This window comes from Triticum urartu, unplaced genomic scaffold, assembly GCF_056163025.1.
Source record: "Triticum urartu cultivar PI428250 unplaced genomic scaffold, HENAU_Tu73 scaffold2, whole genome shotgun sequence".
Taxonomy (NCBI): domain Eukaryota; kingdom Viridiplantae; phylum Streptophyta; class Magnoliopsida; order Poales; family Poaceae; genus Triticum; species Triticum urartu.
The window spans coordinates 3,003,442-3,025,438 of record NW_028260368.1 but is presented as its reverse complement, the minus strand read 5'-3'; the positions used below and the strand labels follow the sequence as shown (position 1 = coordinate 3,025,438).

The window sequence follows — 21,997 nt, the reverse complement described above, 5'->3', positions numbered from 1 at the left end:
AGAACCATCGACTATAACCCCAAAAGAACCAGATTTCGCAAACAACATAGAGGAAGAATGAAAGGAAAATCCTGCCGAGGCAATCGTATTTGTTTTGGTAGATATGCTCTTCAAGCACTTGAACCCGCTTGGATCACGGCGAGACAGATAGAAGCAGGACGAAGAGCAATAACACGATATGCACGTCGTGGTGGAAAAATATGGGTACGTATATTTCCCGACAAACCGGTTACACTAAGACCCACGGAAACACGTATGGGCTCGGGAAAGGGGTCCCCCGAATATTGGGTATCCGTTGTTAAACCTGGTCGTATACTTTATGAAATGGGGGGAGTATCTGAAACTGTAGCTAGAGCAGCTATCTCCATAGCTGCCAGTAAAATGCCCATACGAAGTCAATTTATTCGATTAGAGATATAGAACCCTAAAAGGGGTATGGAAGATAAAAAAAAATGCTCGGTTTTTCTTTCTGGAAAGACAATATTTCTTTCATCCTTTTGCATTGAAATAACAAATTGAAATCAAAATAATATGATTCAACCTCAGACCCTTTTAAATGTAGCAGATAATAGTGGAGCTCGAAAATTGATGTGTATTCGAGTCATAGGAGCTGCTGGTAATCAGCGATATGCTCGTATTGGTGATGTTATTGTTGCTGTAATCAAAGACGCATTGCCCCAAATGCCTCTAGAAAGATCCGAAGTAATTCGAGCTGTAATTGTACGTACATGTAAAGAGTTCAAATGCGAAGACGGTATAATAATCCGCTATGATGACAATGCTGCGGTTATAATTGATCAAAAAGGCAATCCAAAAGGAACTCGAGTTTTTGGCGCGATTGCCGAGGAATTGAGAGAATTGAATTTTACCAAAATAGTTTCATTAGCTCCTGAAGTATTATAAATACTAGTAGGCGAAATTGAGACCAAAGAATTAATTTAGTAGATTGTGTTTTACGTATATGTTTTAAAATCCAAAATGAAAAAAAAAAAAAGAAAACATGTTGATTATAGAAAAATTAGGAGGAACCTAGAATTAGAGTCTTATGGGCAAGGACACTATTGCTGATTTACTAACCTCTATAAGAAATGCGGACATGAATAAAAAAGGAACAGTTCGAGTAGTATCTACAAATATTACCGAAAACATTGTTAAAATACTTCTACGAGAGGGTTTTATTGAAAGTGTTCGGAAACATCAGGAACGTAACAGATATTTCTTGGTTTCAACTTTGCGACATCAAAAGAGAAAGACTATAAAAGGAATATATAGAACAAGAACCTTTTTAAAGCGTATCAGCCGACCCGGCTTACGAATTTATACCAACTATCAAGGAATTCCTAAAGTTTTGGGTGGAATGGGAATTGCTATTCTTTCTACTTCTCGAGGAATAATGACAGATCGAGAAGCTCGACTAAACAGAATTGGGGGAGAAGTCTTATGTTATATATGGTAATCGCCCCGCCTATAGTGCTCGAATTCTATCTCGCCCTTCCTATTTTTAAAATAAAAATAGAAAAATAGGAGAAAAAAAATATGACAGAAAAAAAAAATAGGAGAGAAAAAAAAAACCCGAGAGAAGCAAAAGTAACTTTCGAAGGTTTAGTTACGGAAGCCCTACCCAATGGAATGTTCCGCGTTCGGCTAGAGAATGACACCATCATCCTAGGCTATATTTCAGGAAAGATACGGTCTAGTTCTATACGAATACTGATGGGGGATAGGGTCAAAATTGAAGTAAGTCGTTATGATTCAAGCAAGGGACGTATAATTTATAGACTTCCCCATAAGGATTCGAAGCGTATCGAAGACTCGAAGGATAGCGAAGATTTGAAGGATAGCGAAGATTTGAAGGATACCAAAGATTCAAAGGATTAGGTTTTTCTTTTTTTTTCTAGGGTAATAAATTCTAAGTTCTAAAATTCAAGCGAAGAGACTTATTTTTTCCAAAAGATTAGATTCATAGTTTAAAAAAGGATACGGAAATATGAAAATAAGAGCTTCCGTTCGTAAAATTTGTACAAAATGTCGACTGATTCGTAGGCGTGGACGAATTAGAGTCATTTGCTCTAATCCGAAGCATAAACAAAGACAGGGGTAATCTTTCGAAAAAGAACTTTACTTTCTAAAAAGTAAAAAAAAGTACCCGCGGAAATGTTCCAATTCCAAATAAAATAATTTCATTTAAAATAATTAAAGTAAAGGGTTTATTTTACCCTGAAACGGATATCTTTGTATCTTTTTTTCTTTTTTTTATTTCTAACTCATATTTATGAGATAATAAAATATGGCAAAAGCTATACCAAAAATTGGTTCACGTAAGAAAGTGCGTATTGGTTTACGTAGGAATGCACGTTTTAGTTTACGGAAGAGTGCACGTAGAATAACAAAAGGGGTTATTCATGTTCAAGCTAGTTTCAACAATACCATTATAACTGTTACAGACCCACAAGGTCGGGTGGTTTTTTGGTCCTCGGCCGGTACTTGTGGATTCAAAAGCTCAAGAAAAGCATCACCCTATGCTGGTCAAAGAACAGCAGTAGATGCTATTCGTACAGTAGGTTTGCAACGAGCAGAAGTTATGGTAAAGGGCGCTGGTAGTGGAAGAGATGCCGCATTACGAGCCATTGCTAAAAGTGGTGTGCGATTAAGTTGTATACGCGATGTAACACCTATGCCGCATAATGGATGTCGACCGCCTAAAAAAAGACGTCTGTAAAAGAATTAACCCGCTTTCAACTTTCATTTCAAGAGAAATAAACGATTCAATGATAAAATAATAATACTAGTCTATTATGGTTCGAGAGGAGGTAGCAGGATCCACTCAAACACTACAGTGGAAGTGTGTTGAATCAAGAGTAGATAGTAAGCGCCTTTATTATGGTCGTTTCATTCTGTCCCCGCTTAGAAAAGGTCAAGCGGACACCGTCGGTATTGCCTTGCGAAGAGCTTTACTTGGAGAAATAGAAGGAACATGTATCACACGTGCAAAATTTGGGAGCGTGCCGCACGAGTATTCTACAATAGCAGGTATTGAAGAATCCGTACAAGAAATTTTACTAAATTTGAAAGAAATTGTATTGAGAAGTAATCTCTATGGAGTTAGAGACGCATCCATTTGCGTCAAAGGTCCTAGATACATAACTGCTCAAGATATCATCTTACCGCCTTCCGTAGAAATCGTTGATACGGCACAACCTATAGCTAACTTGACAGAGCCCATTGATTTCTGTATTGATTTACAGATCAAGAGAGATCGTGGATATCAGACAGAACTCAGAAAGAACTATCAAGATGGAAGTTATCCTATAGATGCTGTATCCATGCCTGTTCGAAATGTGAATTATAGTATTTTTTCTTGTGGGAATGGAAATGAAAAACACGAGATACTTTTTCTAGAAATATGGACTAATGGAAGTTTAACCCCTAAGGAAGCACTTTATGAGGCTTCTCGTAATTTGATTGATTTATTTCTTCCTTTTCTACACGCGGAGGAAGAGGGCGCTAGTTTCGAAGAAAATAAAAACAGGTTTACTCCACCCCTTTTTACTTTTCAAAAAAGATTAACTAATCTAAAGAAAAACAAAAAAGGAATTCCATTGAATTGTATTTTTATTGATCAATTAGAATTGACTTCTAGAACGTATAATTGTCTAAAAAGGGCCAATATACATACACTATTGGACCTTTTGAGTAAGACTGAAGAAGATCTTCTGAGAATTGACAGTTTTCGTATGGAAGATAGAAAACATATATGGGACACTCTAGAGAAGCATCTCCCAATTGATTTACTTAAGAATAAACTCTCGTTTTAAATCCATTGCAATTTTTTTTCTTCTTCTTTTTCGAGTTAGAATAAAAAGAAAACAATTTAGCATCTTTGGTACAATCTATATTTTCGCGAAATGGATCATAATAAAATGGATTTTAGGTATCTAGGGAAGATTCACTTGGAAGTAACTATTTCCTAGATACCTATGGTACTTCACGGTTGAATGAATCAAAAAATATCTAAAAAAGACCTAAAGTTAATGATTTATCAATGGGTAATGTTGCTCCAATACCTAACCAAAGAGCTACTACAGTACCGATTAAAAAAACGGTCGTAGCTACTGGGCGGCGAAATGGATTTTGGAATTTATTGACATTCTCTAGAAAAGGTACTGTCAATAAGCCTGTTGGCACAGAAACCATTAAAAGAACGCCCAATAACTTATTGGGTACCGTACGGAGTATTTGAAACACGGGAAAGAAGTACCACTCGGGTAATATTTCCAGAGGAGTTGCAAACGGATCTGCCGGTTCACCAATCATTGATGGCTCGAGAACCGCTAAACCTACATTACATGCAATAGTACCTAGAATTACTACTGGAAAAATATATAAAAGATCGTTGGGCCTTGCGGGTTCCCCGTAATAATTATGTCCCATCCCTTTAGCTAATTTAGCTCTTAATACAGGATCATTTAAGTCTGGTTTCTTTGTTATTGGGATAGGTGAACTCTTTAGGATCCATCCCCCAAAGGAACCGGACATGAGAATTTATCATCATCCGGCTCGAGCAAGAGTGAAAGAAATAAGACCGCGGAAGATCCTTAATAGAATTAAGGTTTATAATGACTCAATGACTCTAGGCAAGAAAAGCTTTATCAGATTCTCTTTTCCGAAGTTGCACCTACAACTACTCATTGAAAATAATCCTATTCTTATGGGTAAATGCTCAATATCCAAGTGGGCTTACAAATTTGATCATGATCAATTGCTTTGTGGATTGTCTCATGTCTCTTGATTAGTTGGTATTTATCCCCTCAATATCGCAAGTTTCTTACCTCCAAACAAAATATTTACTTGTTACTAATAAAAAATCAAAAAGTTTAGCCTACATTCTTCCTTAGATCCCTTCTTTTACTCCGATAGTATTGCGGATCACAATCGATGCAAAGAAAATGAATGCATTTCCATACTATAATAAAAAGGTAAGTGTAATAAATAGAGAACTGGATCATGTCACATGACTTATTCCATTTCTACTCTATGGGATCTTACGGAGCCTGTTCATGGATGACATGGTTGCGGTATGATCATAGAAGATATTCTCCTCAAGTGAACCAGCCTATCCTTCCTAGGTAGGGGACTTACATGTTGATTGGATGCGGAGACACCTTTGGTTGTGAATTCTAATGTGGCAGATCCAATTCTTTATCTGCATGGCCAAATCAATAATTCAAGTCACACACTCCCATAATCCGCCTTTTTTCTTTCGTAAAATTAACTTCAACTATTTGTATTGTATAAAAATACTTTGGAGTTGAAGAGAAGTATCCAAATGACATGTGTTATTTTACAATAACCCATGCTTGTAGCAATGAAATACCAAAACCTACCCGATATGATATATGATAATTATAATTCTCTATGATATGCCTTCCCTATAAAGGACCCGAAATACCTTGCTTACGTATCATTGGAAAGTGCATTAACATAAATACGGCAGTAAGCAGAGGCAGTACAAAGGTATGTAAACTATAAAAACGAGTCAAAGTGGATTGGCCCACACTAGCACTTCCGCGTAATAACTCCACTAAAGGCGATCCTATTACCGGAATGGCGTCAGGTACACCTGTCACAATTTTGACTGCCCAATAGCCAATTTGATCCCAAGGCAAAGAATAACCAGTTACACCAAATGATGCAGTCAAAACAGCCAAAACCACACCTGTGACCCAAGTTAATTCGCGGGGTTTTTTAAATCCCCCTGTGAGATACACACGAAATACATGCAGGATCATCATTAAAACCATCATACTTGCTGACCATCGATGAACTGATCGGATTAACCAACCAAAGTTGGCCTCGGTCATTATGTATTGAACCGAGGAAAAAGCCTCTGTAACGGTTGGTCGGTAGTAAAAAGTCATAGCAAAACCGGTAGCGACTTGTACTAGAAAACAAGTAAGTGTAATTCCCCCTAAACAATAAAATATGTTGACATGGGGAGGAACATATTTACTAGTTATATCATCTGCAATTGCCTGAATCTCAAGACGTTCCTCAAACCAATCATATACTTTATTGAGATAGGTAACTAACCCGAGTCCCCCTCTAAGAGCCGTATATGAAAATTTCATCTCGTACGGCTCAAGCAGAAACACAAAAATTTTCAACGAATATTAGAAAAAAGGTTCAAAACTTCATCAGCCACTGAATTGGGTCGATTTGCCTTGAAGATATCAAATAAGAAAAATCCGGAATATCTTCTTTGTGATGATAATGCCAAAAAATCTCAAGTTGGCGCGTCTTTCTTTCTTCCTTTCCCTTATGTTGGTCATTAGAGGCTTCTTGACTTTTCTCTTCCCTATAAAGGATTTGTTTTTTTATGCGTAATATAGAAATTATCTTGTTGAGATCCTATGAATCAGTTCAATTAAAACCTTAGATTCATACTAGAGCCACGATGATTTAGTCTCAAGCTAAACAAAAGGCAAGGGTTCTTCGAATAAGAACCGCTTGATAATCATTTATTGAATCAGTGTAATGACTCGACAAAATCGAGAGAAAAAAAGTTGTCTTTTGGGCAAACAAAATTGGAAGGAAGAAAATTTCTTTTTTATTTTTATTTAAGAACTACTTGAATTTTTCAGTCTGGTTGCGAGGTCTTAATAGTGAGTATGAATCATAGTTCCATTTTTTTTTGATCCACTCTATCTATTTCGTGTTCCAGATACTAGAATAAATAATATCTGACGAATTAGAATCATCTTGATAGAGATAACAGGCCCTTTCTATGTATTATCAATAGGATCAATTCTAACAAGTCACACACTCATATTCCAGAGATACCGAAACAAAAAAATTCCGCGGTCGAACTACCATAATATCTAGAAATGTAGATCTTAAACTAGAAAGGCTTTTTTGGATGGAAAAACTCTGACTTCCTAGTTTTAGTTAGTAGAAACCTAATTGGTTAAAATTCCGTCCAGTAAAACGGAAGAATTATAAATTTCTAAAATGATAGATAGGAATATAGCGAATAAAGCCATTGCGATCCCCATAAAAGGAGTAGTCCCCCAACCCGGGGCGACTTTCCCATATTCCGAATTCAAGGGTTTCAGTAAACTACCTGCACCAGTTCGTTTTGGCCTAGGTTTAGAACTATCTTCAACGGTTTGTGTAGCCATAAATTCTATTTAATCATTGGTGTTGACTTTGTATACTATTCCGTTGTAGTTGTAAATACACGATCTTTTCGTAGATCCATTGTAATCTTGAAATTCTATAAAAATGGAAACAGCAACTTTAGTCGCCATCTCCATATCTGGTTTACTTGTAAGCTTTACTGGGTATGCCTTATATACCGCGTTTGGGCAACCCTCTCAACAATTAAGAGATCCATTCGAAGAACACGGAGACTAATTTAAGTAAGAAGTCTCCCAGATAGGGGGACTTCTTACTTAAATGAAATTATTTTATTCTTTTAGTTGGAGTTGGTGGAACCTTAGGTGGTTCTCGGAAGAAGATAGCGAAAAAAATTATCCCTAAAGTCGAAACTAAAAGGAACGTATAAACCAATGCTTCCATAGATTCGATCCTGGTTTATTTACAATTATAACTTCCACACCTATTCATTTGTCATTTGGGATAATTTCCCATATAAAGAAAGAAAAAGAGTCAAAGAAAGGATGGGAGATGTTTCCCATGTCAAATCAAAAAAGAGAGGTGAAAGATACTATAACAATGTGTATCAAACTGCCTGTTTCCTTGTAGTTGGATCTCCCACTTTTTGGAATGTTCCAAATTCCACTTGAGCATCCAAATCTGGATCAATACCAGCAAAAACATCTCGGAACAATGTTCTAGCGCCATGCCAAATGTGTCCGAAAAAGAAGAGCAAAGCAAAGGTAGCATGACCAAAAGTGAACCAACCCCTTGGACTGCTGCGAAAAACACCATCAGATTTCAAAGTAGCCCGGTCTAATTCAAAAATTTCCCCTAATTGAGAACGCCTCGCATATTTTTTTACAGTAGCAGGATCAGAATAACTTACTCCATTAAGTTCGCCACCATAGAACTCCACCGTTACACCTACTTGTTCAACACTATATTTGGATTCTGCTCTTCTAAAAGGAACGTCTGCTCTAACAATTCCCTCCTCATCTACCAAAACAACCGGAAATGTTTCAAAAAAAGTAGGCATACGGCGTACAAAAAGCTCACGTCCTTCTTTATCTCTAAAGACGGGATGTCCTAACCATCCAACAGCTATTCCATCCCCATTGTCCATTGAGCCTGCTCTGAATAATCCCCCTTTTGCCGGATTATTACCAATATAATCATAAAAGGCTAATTTTTCGGGAATTTTAGACCAAGCTTCTGATAAACTAAGATTTTCGGCTAAACCATTGCTAACTCTTCGATATATTTCTTGCTGAAAGTATCCCTGATCCCACTGATAACGAGTAGGCCCAAATAATTCGATTGGGGTCGTTGCTGACCCATACCACATAGTTCCAGCAACTACGAAAGCTGCAAAAAAAACAGCAGCGATACTACTGGAAAGTACAGTTTCAATATTGCCCATACGTAATCCTTTATATAGACGTTGAGGCGGACGGACACTAAGATGGAATAAGCCCGCTAATATACCCAATGTACCCGCAGCAATATGATGAGAAGCTATTCCCCCCGGAACAAAAGGATCAAAACCTTCTGCACCCCACGCTGGATTTACAGCTTGTACTTTTCCAGTTAGTCCATAAGGATCGGATACCCATATCCCAGGACCATACAAACCCGTTACATGAAATGCCCCAAAGCCAAAGCAAGCCACCCCTGCAAGAAATAAATGAATTCCAAAGATCTTGGGCAAATCCAAAGAGGGTTTTCCCGTCCGCTCATCAGAGAATATTTCTAGGTCCCAATATACCCAATGCCAGATCGCTGCCAAGAAACACAAGCCAGAAAACACAATATGCGTACCTGCCACACCTTCATAACTCCAAATACCCGGATTTGTTACAGTTCCTCCTGAAATACTCCAACCACCCCACGAATCCGTTATTCCTAAACGAGTCATGAAGGGAATTACGAACATACCTTGTCTCCACATTGGATCCAGAACAGGATCAGAGGGATCAAAAACTGCTAATTCGTATAAAGCCATTGAGCCAGCCCAACCAGAAACTAGAGCTGTGTGCATTATATGCACCGCAAGCAATCGACCCGGATCATTCAATACGACAGTATGAACACGATACCAAGGCAAACCCATGGAAATACCCCTTTAGCAAAGAAAAATAGACACGATGTCGCTTTATTTTATCGCATTGAAAAAGACTATCCATATCCTATGTACCTAACCCTTCTAGGGGATTCTGTGTCAGAAAGCGCGAATATTTATTTCATTCCATTAAAAATAAGAAGCCAATTCTGTTCATAAGAAGAAAGAGAAGCAGATCTATTCTATACTCGATAAGTGCCAATATGCAATGGGTAACTTGGCCAATTTGGAAAAAACGAAGAATAGATCGCTACCCCTCTTTGTTTAGCATTCAAATCACCCATTCCCTTTTCTTTATTCAATCTGTCTTACATTCCTTATATGTATAACCTTTCAATCTACGTATTAATAGAATCTATAATATTCATATAGAATAAGAATAAAAATTAAGACAATAAACTGCGGATTCTTTCTTTCTGTTCCATTCTTACGTTTCCATATTAAAGTGTGGTTTTCTTACTTAAATTTAATAATATTAATCTAATATGCCCATTGGTGTTCCAAAAGTACCTTACCGGATTCCTGGAGATGAAGAAGCGACTTGGGTTGACTTATACAATGTTATGTATCGAGAAAGGACACTTTTTTTAGGTCAAGAGATTCGTTGCGAGATCACGAATCATATTACAGGTCTCATGGTATATCTGAGTATAGAAGATGGAATTAGTGATATTTTTTTGTTTATAAACTCCCCAGGCGGGTGGCTAATCTCAGGAATGGCTATTTTTGATACGATGCAAACGGTGACACCAGATATATATACAATATGCCTCGGAATAGCCGCCTCCATGGCGTCCTTCATTCTGCTTGGAGGAGAACCCACCAAGCGTATAGCATTCCCTCACGCGAGGATTATGCTTCACCAACCTGCTAGTGCTTATTATCGGGCAAGGACACCAGAATTTTTACTAGAAGTAGAAGAGTTACACAAAGTTCGCGAAATGATCACAAGGGTTTATGCAGTAAGAACAGGCAAGCCTTTTTGGGTTGTATCCGAAGACATGGAAAGGGATGTTTTTATGTCAGCAGACGAAGCCAAAGCTTATGGACTTGTCGATATTGTAGGGGATGAAATGATTGACAAGCACTGCGATACTGATCCAGTGTGGTTTCCAGAAATGTTTAAGGATTGGTAGTGTCCGGATTTCTTGTAAAGTTATTTCACAGCTAAATTCGTGTTTTCCTCGATTTAATAGAAAATAGAAAGACTTCATGATGAGCAATCATCAGGTTAAGATGGATCTAAACCAATCCATTTTTTTCTATATACATACAACATGCCGACGGTTAAACAACTTATTAGAAACGCAAGACAGCCAATACGAAATGCTCGAAAAACGGCCGCGCTTAAAGGATGCCCTCAGCGTCGAGGAACATGTGCTAGGGTGTATGTGCGACTCGTTCAGATCATGACTTCAAACAAATATAAAAAAAATTGAAGTATCCATGATTAGTACCAATGAATAGGATATAGCTTCTCTATCCTAGATTTCTATGGTATATGGAATTTATGGTTTCCTTTGGTGCAAATCCAATTATCTAAATTGGAAATAAGAAGCAATTCTCCCATTGGTAGCAAATGGTTATCCATTAAGCGGAGGAAATAGTAATAAAAAGAAAAAGGCTTATGCTCCTTTATCTTAAAAGAACGGACTAACAGGGTCAGCTACTTAGCCAACTTTCATAATTAAATACCGTCACTGTATGGATAACTCTTATTGTGAAAAGAGCTATTTACTCTATAATGGATAGGTAGAGCCAAAGAATGTGGACTATACAAGTTCGCAATACCTTTTGATGAAAGAAAGGGCTCCGGTGTATAGAGAGGGCCTCACCGTTTAAAAGGGAACCATAGAAACGATGGAACCCACTATTTTTTTTAGTATTATTAGAATGAATTTGTTATTTCGTATAGAAATAACTGAACGGAGTGGAATAAAAAATCGTGGTTGGGAAGGTTACTATAGCAAAAGCCATTGGAATTAATATTTTATATATCGGAATAATTAGTTTTGTTATTAATGAGAAAAAGGGTGGCTAAAAGAAGAGAAATCATTAGTTATTCATTAAGGTTAATTTGATTCAATGACCAGAGTTCCGCGAGGATATATAGCCCGGAGACGACGAACAAAAATGCGTTCATTTGCCTCAAACTTTAGAGGGGCTCATTTAAGACTTAATCGAATGATTACCCAACAGGTAAAAAGAGCTTTTGTTTCCTCTCATCGAGATAGAGGTAGGCAAAAGAGGGATTTTCGTCGTTTGTGGATCACTCGGATAAACGCAGCAACGCGGGTATATAAAGTATTCGATAGTTATAGTAAATTAATACACAACCTGTACAAGAAGAAATTGATTCTTAATCGTAAAATGCTTGCACAAGTAGCTGTATCAAATCCAAATAATCTTTACACGATTTCCAATAAAATAAAGATCATCAATTAAAGGTATAAATAAAGTAATATACTGGAATAATAAAAGATGAATTCCCGGAGAGGGAACTCCGGGAAGATACAATAAATTAAGATTAAGTGGTAGGAATCAACGAGCTGGATTACTTTCTTTATAATATATATAGGTCTGGCCCTTTCGAATTCGAATAAAACATCAACAATCGGAACTTAAGTTCCGGTTGTTGTTTCTTAAATTTTGGTTGTTGTTTCTTAAGTTTCGATTGGAATTGTACTTTTGCGTTAATTGAGGAATATGTCTATTTTTTCTGGGTCTAGAACCTGTAATTATTGAAATTGACTGGGCTTGAAATTGCTTTTCGTTCTCATAGTTACGAAACGGTAAGAAAGATAAAATACGAGCCTGTTTTATAGCAAGAGTAATTAATCGTTGTTGTTTCAAGGTTAATCTATTTATTCGTCTCGATAATATTTTTCCTTGTTCACTAATAAATCTATTAATTAAACTCATGTTTCTATAATCAATTCGATCTCCCGGGCCAATCCGGGGACGCCTACGAAAAGGTTGTTTAGATTTACGAAAAGGTTGCTTGAATTTACGAAAAGTTTGCTTGGATTTACGAAAGGGTTGCTTGGATTTATTAAAAGTTTGCTTGGATTTACTAAAGGGTTGCTTAGATTTAAGAAAAGGTTGTTTAGATGTATACATGATTTATTCCTTATTTAAAATTTGAAAATTTGAAAATTCACTTCTTTATTTTATTAATTTAGGATCCAGAAGAAGTAGTTTTTCTTTGATCCATATCTTATTTGATTCATATTATAGTATATGAATACCCTCTATACATATGAAATAATATCTACCGGAAATCAGATGAGTTGATTTGTATTTTGTATTCTATACTATGTTTTCTTTATATATTAAATATGAAGTTCTTACTCTTTCTGTTGTTTGGAAAGATCAAACACACGATGTTCCTATTTCTTTATTTCGTGATGAGTCGTATGCTTGCGACAATAACGACAAAATTTTTTGAATTCTAATTGTCCGGGTGTATTGTGGCGATTCTTTTGAGTACTATATCTAGAAATCCCCGTCGATTCCTCATTGGCACCTTTTCGAACACAACTGATGCATTCCAAAATAACTCTGATTCTAACATCTTTTCCCTTGGCCATGAACCTCCTTTTCTTTTTGGATTGACTTAACTTAATTCTTCTACTTATTCTTTTATTCTTCTATTTTGAATCCGAAGAAGAAGAATAAAATTCATTAGAATAATTTTTTTTTATTCTTTAATTAAGTAATAAAAAATAGAGAAATAATTAAAGAATACAATCCTTGTCGAATTAGCAAAGATTTTGGTTCGAAATCCTTTCATTTAATTAGCCAGCCCCGCCTTTTCTATGCTCTGATTTCTGAGGCCTTATTTAGCTTGGGTACCCCTTTAAATTGAATTTCTATTTTCAAAAATGGGGTTTACCAAATTTTTAATGACTCTGAGGTTCAACCCAATCCATCTTTTCTTTCTTTTTCCTTCCGATACTAAAAAAAGATTGAAAAGGATCAAATTTTGTCATATCACGAAGAAATCTATCCCTCCCATAGCAATAACTAGAATTAAAAAAAAGGGAATGACAAAGCATCTGGGAATAAACGATTAATTTCTATCAATAAACCTGCTAAAGCACCAAACCATAGAGTACTTAGCACGGGTGCTACAGAGAGATATGTTTTTATATCCCGCATTGAAAATCCTCCTTCCTTGTTGGAATACATATATGATCATAAACTCTTGCCCAAGATTGTTATGCTATATATAAAATGAACCATATCGACGAAATTTTCCTATCCCTAAAAAAGAAAAAGATGACCCCTTCTTCCTATATATTACCAAGGAAAAGTAATCCTTCTTTTATAGGCGAAATTATATTGGATTTTATATGTATATAATTCCTTAATTATATGAGACCAAAAAGAAGAAATGACACGAGGGTTCTATATATAGATAGAGAAAGAAAGAAGAAGAAAATTATGATGTGGAAAAGAAGACAGGAATTGTGTACAATGGCATTGTACAACAATTTAATTTGGAAAAGGGATGTAGCGCAGCTTGGTAGCGCGTTTGTTTTGGGTACAAAATGTCACAGGTTCAAATCCTGTCATCCCTACCTATTACTTCTTTCTTCTTTATAGGCAGTAGCGACGAGATCAATTAAAGTAAAGTGGGTATAACTTGAATTTGTGGAGACTATACGTACGTGAGATACATTAGGAATAGAAAAAGATTTTCTTTTTGAATGAATGAAAGCGCTCTTAGTTCAGTTCGGTAGAACGCGGGTCTCCAAAACCCGATGTCGTAGGTTCAAATCCTACAGAGCGTGATTCCATCTATTTTATGTCGAAGCAGAGTAAAATAACTTAACAAAATTGAATTGTAACTCCAATTTCAATTTGACCTCCTCTCTGGTCTGGAGGAGGTCAATCAAAAAAAAAAAATGACTCAATCAAAGATCCAACTGATCCCCACGCCTGTATTGCAAATACGCAGTCACGAATAATCCCGCTAAAGTAATAGGAATTAGGCCTAAGACGATTCCAAATAGAAAAACTTCAATCATTTCGATTTGTTCGAGGGGATAAAAAAAGAGGTACGATCTATCCCTAAATAGTACTCTAAATTATCCACGAATCTCAATGACCAAGAAAAGAATTCCTAATTAGTCTGGAAAAGAGTCGTAGAATGCCAGGAATCCCAAAGAAAGATTTTTCTTTTCTGAATTATAATTATTCAGTCAATTCAAATAAGGCGTATCTTGTTCAAGCCAATAAATAGAGCTGGGGTTATAGTTAAAGCAGCCAGTAGAAAACCAAAATAACTAGTTAAAGTAAGCATGAAAGAGTTAAATTCCATTTATTTTTTTTTACTACACTACATATGTTGGTAAAGCATTTACCTAAGTTATGGAAAATTCATAATTCATCAGTTATTTTAGATAATACTAAAAAACAAGATAGAGTAAGATACAGAAGTGTAAAAGAAAGTGGATTCATCAGATGATACATGAGTCCCTAATTCCGAATCAAGAGATTTGTTGTGGAATTTGTCAATTGAGTAAAGTAATAATATTAAGAACTAGATCATCTAACCCCATTGAATGAAAAAAAGAAATTCAATTTTCAGGGAAATTTTTGAATAAGAGATAAATAAACAATTGAATTTGAAAAAAAAAACTTCTTTCTATTTTGGATAATTTCTTTTTCAATAGGACCCTCTTTTTGGAGTGAACGATCGAATATTCCCCTATTCCTTCTTATTTTAACTGATTGTATTCCATATGGAATAAGAGGAGAACAAAAGCATTCCACGACCTGCCAAGGGGCTGTTAAAAAAAAAAAAAAAAGAAAGCTCTTCCTTGAATTTACTTTATTTTTATTCCTTTTTCGAACTCCAACCAAAGTAGATTCGAAGACGAGTCACTTCAATTATCCTTTTAAGTTCTATTCTATCTTCTGTCTTTCCCTATTTCATCTCGTAAAGTTCCGCGCTCGCAGTTTGGTCAAGAAAGTTAGACCTAATCCAACAAACAATACAAGGATGAATTACGAATTATGAAAGGATAGATTTCACATATACTTGTCCTTGTATTGTGTCAGTATGAGAATATCCTTCCTAAATTATTTATCCAAACCTATTGATCATTAACTTAGATTTTCCCAAGATTTTGGCTGCTATTCCGAATTACTCTATTATTCCGAAGCCAATGAAAAGTAAGTAGAACCTACAAAAATGGGGTTTTCTATTGATGCCTTGAATAACATATAGCTTACCTATAGACAAAAAAAAAATAAAAAAGTAATTATGTTTCGGAACCAGGCAAAACCAGATTGCTGTGCCATAGGAAGGATAGCTATACTAATTCGGTATACTCAAAATACACCTTTGGTACAAAATTGACAATCTCACAAGGATGAAATATCAGTAATTTTCTATTTACTGGTCGATCCCATCTTTTACGGAATCAATTCCTTTTTTGAATGTACAAAAATTTTGGGAGTTCAGCATGTCTGGAAGCACGGGAGAACGTTCTTTTGCTGATATTATTACCAGTATTCGATACTGGGTTATTCATAGCATTACTATACCTTCCCTATTCATTGCGGGTTGGTTATTTGTCAGTACGGGTTTAGCTTATGACGTGTTTGGAAGTCCTAGGCCAAACGAGTATTTCACGGAAAGCCGACAAGGAATTCCGTTAATAACCGACCGTTTTGATTCTTTAGAACAACTCGATGAATTTAGTAGATCCTTTTAGGAGGCCCTCAATGACCATAGATCGAACCTATCCTATTTTTACAGTGCGATGGCTGGCTATTCACGGACTAGCTGTACCTACTGTTTTTTTCTTGGGATCAATATCAGCAATGCAGTTCATCCAACGATAAAACAAATTCCAACTATAGAACTATGACACAATCAAACCCGAATGAACAAAATGTTGAATTGAATCGTACCAGTCTATACTGGGGTTTATTACTCATTTTTGTACTTGCTGTTTTATTTTCCAATTACTTCTTCAATTGAGAGAAAGAAAGAGACTAATAAGAATTCTCTTATCCCATTTGGAAGGATACCATCCTTATAACTACCCATGACTGTTTTTGTCTCTAGCATGACCAATTGATAAAATGTGGAGGAAAGTAGGGGAAATGGCCGATACTACTGGAAGAATTCCTCTTTGGCTGATAGGTACTGTAGCTGGTATTGCTGTGATTGGTTTAGTAGGTGTTTTCTTTTATGGTTCATATTCTGGATTGGGTTCATCTCTATAGTAATCGGAGGGACCAGATTGTAAACATGAAAAAGTAGGAGCTTAGCGGGTCCTTACCCCCCTTTATCTGATTAGAGCGGAAAGGACCCGCGGAATTTTTATTTTACTCTTATAACGCGAATTGAATCTATTCGATTCACTCTTATGAAGCAACAAGAAAAAGAGATCACTCGAGGATCCAATATCTTATTCCACGAAGGAAGTATCCTGAAAATCCTTGATTTAGTTTCGAGTAATAAACTAATAAAACCTTAATCAAAACTATTCAACTAGCCTAAAAATAAAAAAACCTTCAATGGAAGAGTTTACTTTTTTTTTGCAAAATTTCTGTAAATTTGAAGTTGAACTTAATTAAACAAGCCAAGCAATTTGCTCACAATCACAAGAAATTTTTCCCCCGCCATATTTTCTTCCCCTCTGTTTGTCCACTACCTCGGCTAAACCTAAGCAAAAGAAAAAGAGGTCCAAGAGACAGACCCGAATAAAGAAGAAATAGTAATCTTTGACGAATTAGGAAGAAAAAGGATTCTTATTTTGATACAAGAAGAATCGGCACAAGAAAAAGGCTTTTTCTTGTGCCGAATAGACGATTAAGAAGACCTGCAATCCCTCCGAAAAAGAAGAAATTTTAATTTGATTGTTCTCGCCTTTGCCTTGGATTCTCTTCTTTTGCATGGGATATAAATAAGGAATTCCAGACATCTCATAAACAAAAAGCAGTCTAAACAAAAAAAGGATTTCCAAAATAGATCATAGATAATTCTAGCAATTGCCAATAAATCGAGGCTTTTTACCAACTTGATGGTAAGAAATCCCGGGACCTAGAAATTCATTTCGTACAATTGAACCTTTTCAAACTGTTTCTTTTTGAGAACCAAAAAAACTTGTGCCAAAATAACGGATGCGAAGAAGAACAAAAGGCCTTGGACACGTAATGGATCCTGAAGCACGATTTCTGCGTCCCCCTGACCAAAACCTCCCACATTAGGATTGCTTGTTAATGGTTGATCAAGCTTGATGGATTCCCCCTCTGAAACAAGAAGTTCTGGTCCGGGAGGTATAATATCAATCACTTGGCGTCCATCTGATGCATCAACTATGGATATTTCATACCCCCCCTTTTCTTTACGTAGTATTTTTCTTACTATACCTGTTGACGTAGCATTATAGACTGTATTGTTACTCTTGCTACCATCAGGATAGATCTGTCCTCTTCCTCGGTTTCCCCCTACATATATGGGATATTTTAAGAAATGAGCATCTTTCTTCGTAGCAGGATCAGGGGAAAGAATGGGAAAGACAATTTCACTATATTTCTTACCGGGAACAGGGCCTATCACAAGAATGTTTTTTTTATCGGGACGATAACTCTGAAAAGCAAGATTTCCTATCTTTTCTTTTAACTCAGGGGAAATACGATCGGGCGGCGCTAATTCGAATCCCTCGGGCAAAATAAGAACAGCACCTACATTCAACCCTCCCTTTTTTCCATTAGCAAGAACTTGTTTCAATTGCATATCATAAGGAATTCGAAGAACTGCTTCAAATACAGTATCGGGAAGCACAGCTTGGGGAACTTCAATATCGACGGGCTTGCTAGCTAAATGGCAATTGGCACATACAATTCGTCCAGTTGCTTCTCGTGGGTTTTCATAACCCTGCTGCGCAAAAATGGGATATGCATTTGAAATAGATGTCCGAGTTATTACGTATATCATGATCGATACAGAAATCGATCGAGTTATCTGTTCCTTTACCCAAGAAAAAGTATTTCTATTTTCCATGTCCAATCGCAGATCCCAGAATTTCTACAATAAATTAGATAGGTAGCTAAGCTAATCTAGTTCCCTATACACGAATCTGTTGTCATTCTACTGCAACAGTTGTACTGCAATGATGAATACCTTAAAGTAGGTATAAATAGAAAGAATTTTGCTAAAATGGAAAAGGGCTTTCTTTCTAAAAAAAGATGCTTGCTAATTTGATTAATATTAATATCGGGAGATCAAATGAATTTATGCTTCACTAATTGAATGATAAATGACTACAAGCGAAGGAGATAGACGATTTAAACAAAAAAAGACCCAAAATTTCAAACATGTATCTAGAATTACTGGAAAACTACAAACAAAAATAGTGAAAATAAGCTCGTTAGGAGCCCATCCAAAATCGTTGTAGACCCAACGAATTACTAGTTCCCAACCACGGGTGGAGTGAAATCCAACAAAAAAATCAGTAACTAAAAGAATAAAAAAAGCTTTTATTGAGTCATTTAAATTATAGAAGAATTCCTGAACCCAAGAATTCAAAATGACAAGTTCCTCTTTACCCAGAAAAAAAGAACCACTTAGAATAGCCAAACAGATTATATTTGTCGAGAAATGCAAAATGGTATGGAGATGATCCTCATTATTTATTTTGACCCATTGTATTATTTCCTTGTGTATTCCTGTAGGAGGTTTTTGTACATGTGTCTTTAGTTTCCCTTTTATCATCTCGTCCAAGAGAGAAAGTTCTTCTAATTCTATGAATCTTTCTAGAATCCTTTTCTCTTGAATATCAGTTAAGAGAGTTTCGGATTGCCTGGTATTCCACCAATTCTTAATCCAAAGTTCCAGACATTTGTTAAATGAGGAAGAGACCCCCCAAGGCAAAAGTACGATAAATACAAGATATAGTAAAGAAGGCAATGCTTTCTTTTTTTTCATTTTTGATCTGTAAATGGAGTTGTTAATGAATATGCTTCATTCGCTGACTCTATTCCATTCCCTGACTCTATATGATGATATTTCTATTTCATGATATTTCTATTTCTTTGAAGCAAAAACTCTATAGGTTTGATACCCTGTATCTATTCTTCTTTTTTGTATATTAGTTATTAGTGGAATTTCAGTGCATTGGGTTCTTTCTTAGATCTAGATGGAATGAAATAGTGAAATAGAATAAAAAAAAAGCCCTTTCGGATGAAAAAGGAAGAATAGTATGCGATATATCTAACTTGGATAAAAAAAAATTAAAAGCAAATTTCTCTTATCCTCGTTTGTTCCTTCCTTTAGATAAATACTTAAAAATCCCCTTACAATAACAAATCCAATTTAGAAGGGACTTCCTCCCTGTGTTGAGAAAACTTTTCTTCTTCCAATTCTTCTTTTCTTCATTCAACTCAGTTCAAAAAAGATACCTCAAAATACTTCAATTGGTACGCGCAAGAAATAGGCCAATTCGGCAGCTTTTTGTTCAATTTCTCGTGGAGTAAAAAATTTATCATCAGTACGAGTCAAGGGAATGATCCCCTGGCCCCGGATTTCCATATAAAGAATACGACGAGGATAAAGACCCTCTTTAACCTGAATTCTAATTGATTGGATATCCCGCATAAGGAATCGAAGGAAGACGCGACGTTTTATTCCAGGGAATCCCCAACGAAAAATGCACACTATTCCCTCTTTTCTATCGAATCGGTCATAACCACTACCTACATTCCACAAAATAGTACACCACAAGTAGGAGCTAATGAATAGGCCTGCGATTCCGTAGAAAGACATCACGACCCCCTGCGGAAAAAAAAGAATTTCTTGAGATGGAAGTATAGATATAATATTCTTACCAAGATAACTGGAAATCCCAACCGATAAGAATCCTAGTGAACCTAGAAAAAGAATACAGGCCCAGAAAAAATTACCCCTTTTTCGAGAACCTTTTAGAAGTTCTACCCATATGTGTTCTGATCGCCAATTCATATTAGATATACTAAATCCAGCAGCGGTCGATTGAAATTGAGAGAATAAGCTAAATAATTTTGACTTTACTTTTTTTGATTCTGAAATCGCCTTCAGCAACTAGTACTCCTGTGAAATAATAGGTTAGATACATTGACTTTCTATTCAAAAAATATTCGTTGATTCAATTAAAATAAATAAAATAAAACTCGCTATACCTGGCTCTGCATATTCATGCATTTATGCTCGTAGCCTATATCCGCATCCATAACCGTTTTTCATTTGTGTGTAGAAAGTGTGTGTAGAAAAAGCCACATACCCTACCATATTATATTACTTACACTAAAAAATACTAGACAATCTTATTTTTTTGCACATAAAGAAATAAAGAAGTCATTGCAATTGCCGGAAATACTAAGCCTACTAAAGGCACGAAAATAGAAGGTAAGTTTAAATCCGTCATGGAATAGGTGTCTCAATTCAAATTTACTATTTCTATCTAGTCGAAAAATATCTTAAGATTCTTATGATATAATTAAGTATATCTATTATAAGGAATATTGACTATTGTATTGTATTTTTTATTTTTAGTTTGAAAAATATTCTGTAAAAAAAATGAAAGGATAATAAGAAAATTCCAAAAAAGGAGAACTAATTAAAAAGATTTTATTTTGATTTTCCCATCCTCATGGCCTTTCTATCTTTCTAATCTAATTTGAAATTGGATTCAAAAGAAAGCGGTTAGAATTTACTTCCTGCATACATACTTCTCTAGAAGCGCATACAATAATGCGTGGTAAAGGCGGAAAAATAGTATATTCAATCAAAATCAAAGGGCAAATTATCTTACCTACTATAGATCCCCTACTACCCTCTTAGACTTTAAAAGGCGATATACCACCCAAAGAAAGGGTATGAAAATGCCGGGTGGAGTTAGCTTTTCGACGAAGACCTGTCCCGTGCAGCGAAGCCCTGTTAGTAAGACCCCCCGCAATAATGGATTATAGAAGAATATTATTCCAAATACTCCTCTGGACGCATATAGTAGCATTGCGATTCCGAATCTTTTTTATTTATGAATATGAACAGAAAAAATTCATTGTATCGTTGGGTCGGAGCGGAGGTTTGGTCCAGAAAAATTAGAAACAAAACGTCTACTCTACCGCATTGAAGTCTATAGCGCTGTATTTCCACGAAAGTATAATTCTTACCATCAGGATACGATCCTTTCTTTTGAACTAAACGTCTCTACGATGGGTCCAGGTTCTATGTCCAATCCCAAATCAAGGATTTCTCGCTCTTGATCGGAGTCATAAACTAAAAAAAAACTACCTTTTTATCCTTTTTCTCAAGGTTATAGAAAACTTCCTTATCTAGTTCTAGCATTTTGAAAAAAAAAAAATGCTTCTTTTTTTACACACAGTTCGAGTCACTTGTTGACTCACGATTACGCCTGTTAAAAGTTTCAAACGTCCTCTTTTTTGAAATTGAAAGAGAGTCCTATAAAAAGGTCTAACTTCCAAACTATGTCTTTTTTCATTCATTCTCCTTTAGTTTTTTTCTCTATCTAGAAGTGGAATAGAATAACCCGGTTGAAGGGTAATGATCATACGTCTGTAATGCATTGTATGGCCCAGAATAGGTCCTATTCTTCTACCTTTTCCAGGTAGTCGATGGCTATTCACAGCTACCACCTTAACACCAAAGAAGAGTTCGACCCAATGCTTTATTTCTGTCTTAGTGAATCCCGATTCGAC

General features: G+C 35.9%; 2 non-coding genes across 2 annotated transcripts; both read left to right on the top strand.

The window, feature by feature from the left end:
• Positions 1 to 13,786: 13,786 nt before the first annotated feature.
• On the top strand, positions 13,787 to 13,860 carry TRNAP-UGG (transfer RNA proline (anticodon UGG)). Its single transcript has one exon. It is a non-coding gene; the product is annotated as a tRNA-Pro (tRNA).
• A 139-nt stretch (positions 13,861 to 13,999) lies between these two features.
• Positions 14,000 to 14,073, top strand: TRNAW-CCA (transfer RNA tryptophan (anticodon CCA)). Its single transcript has one exon. It is a non-coding gene; the product is annotated as a tRNA-Trp (tRNA).
• Positions 14,074 to 21,997: the final 7,924 nt, after the last annotated feature.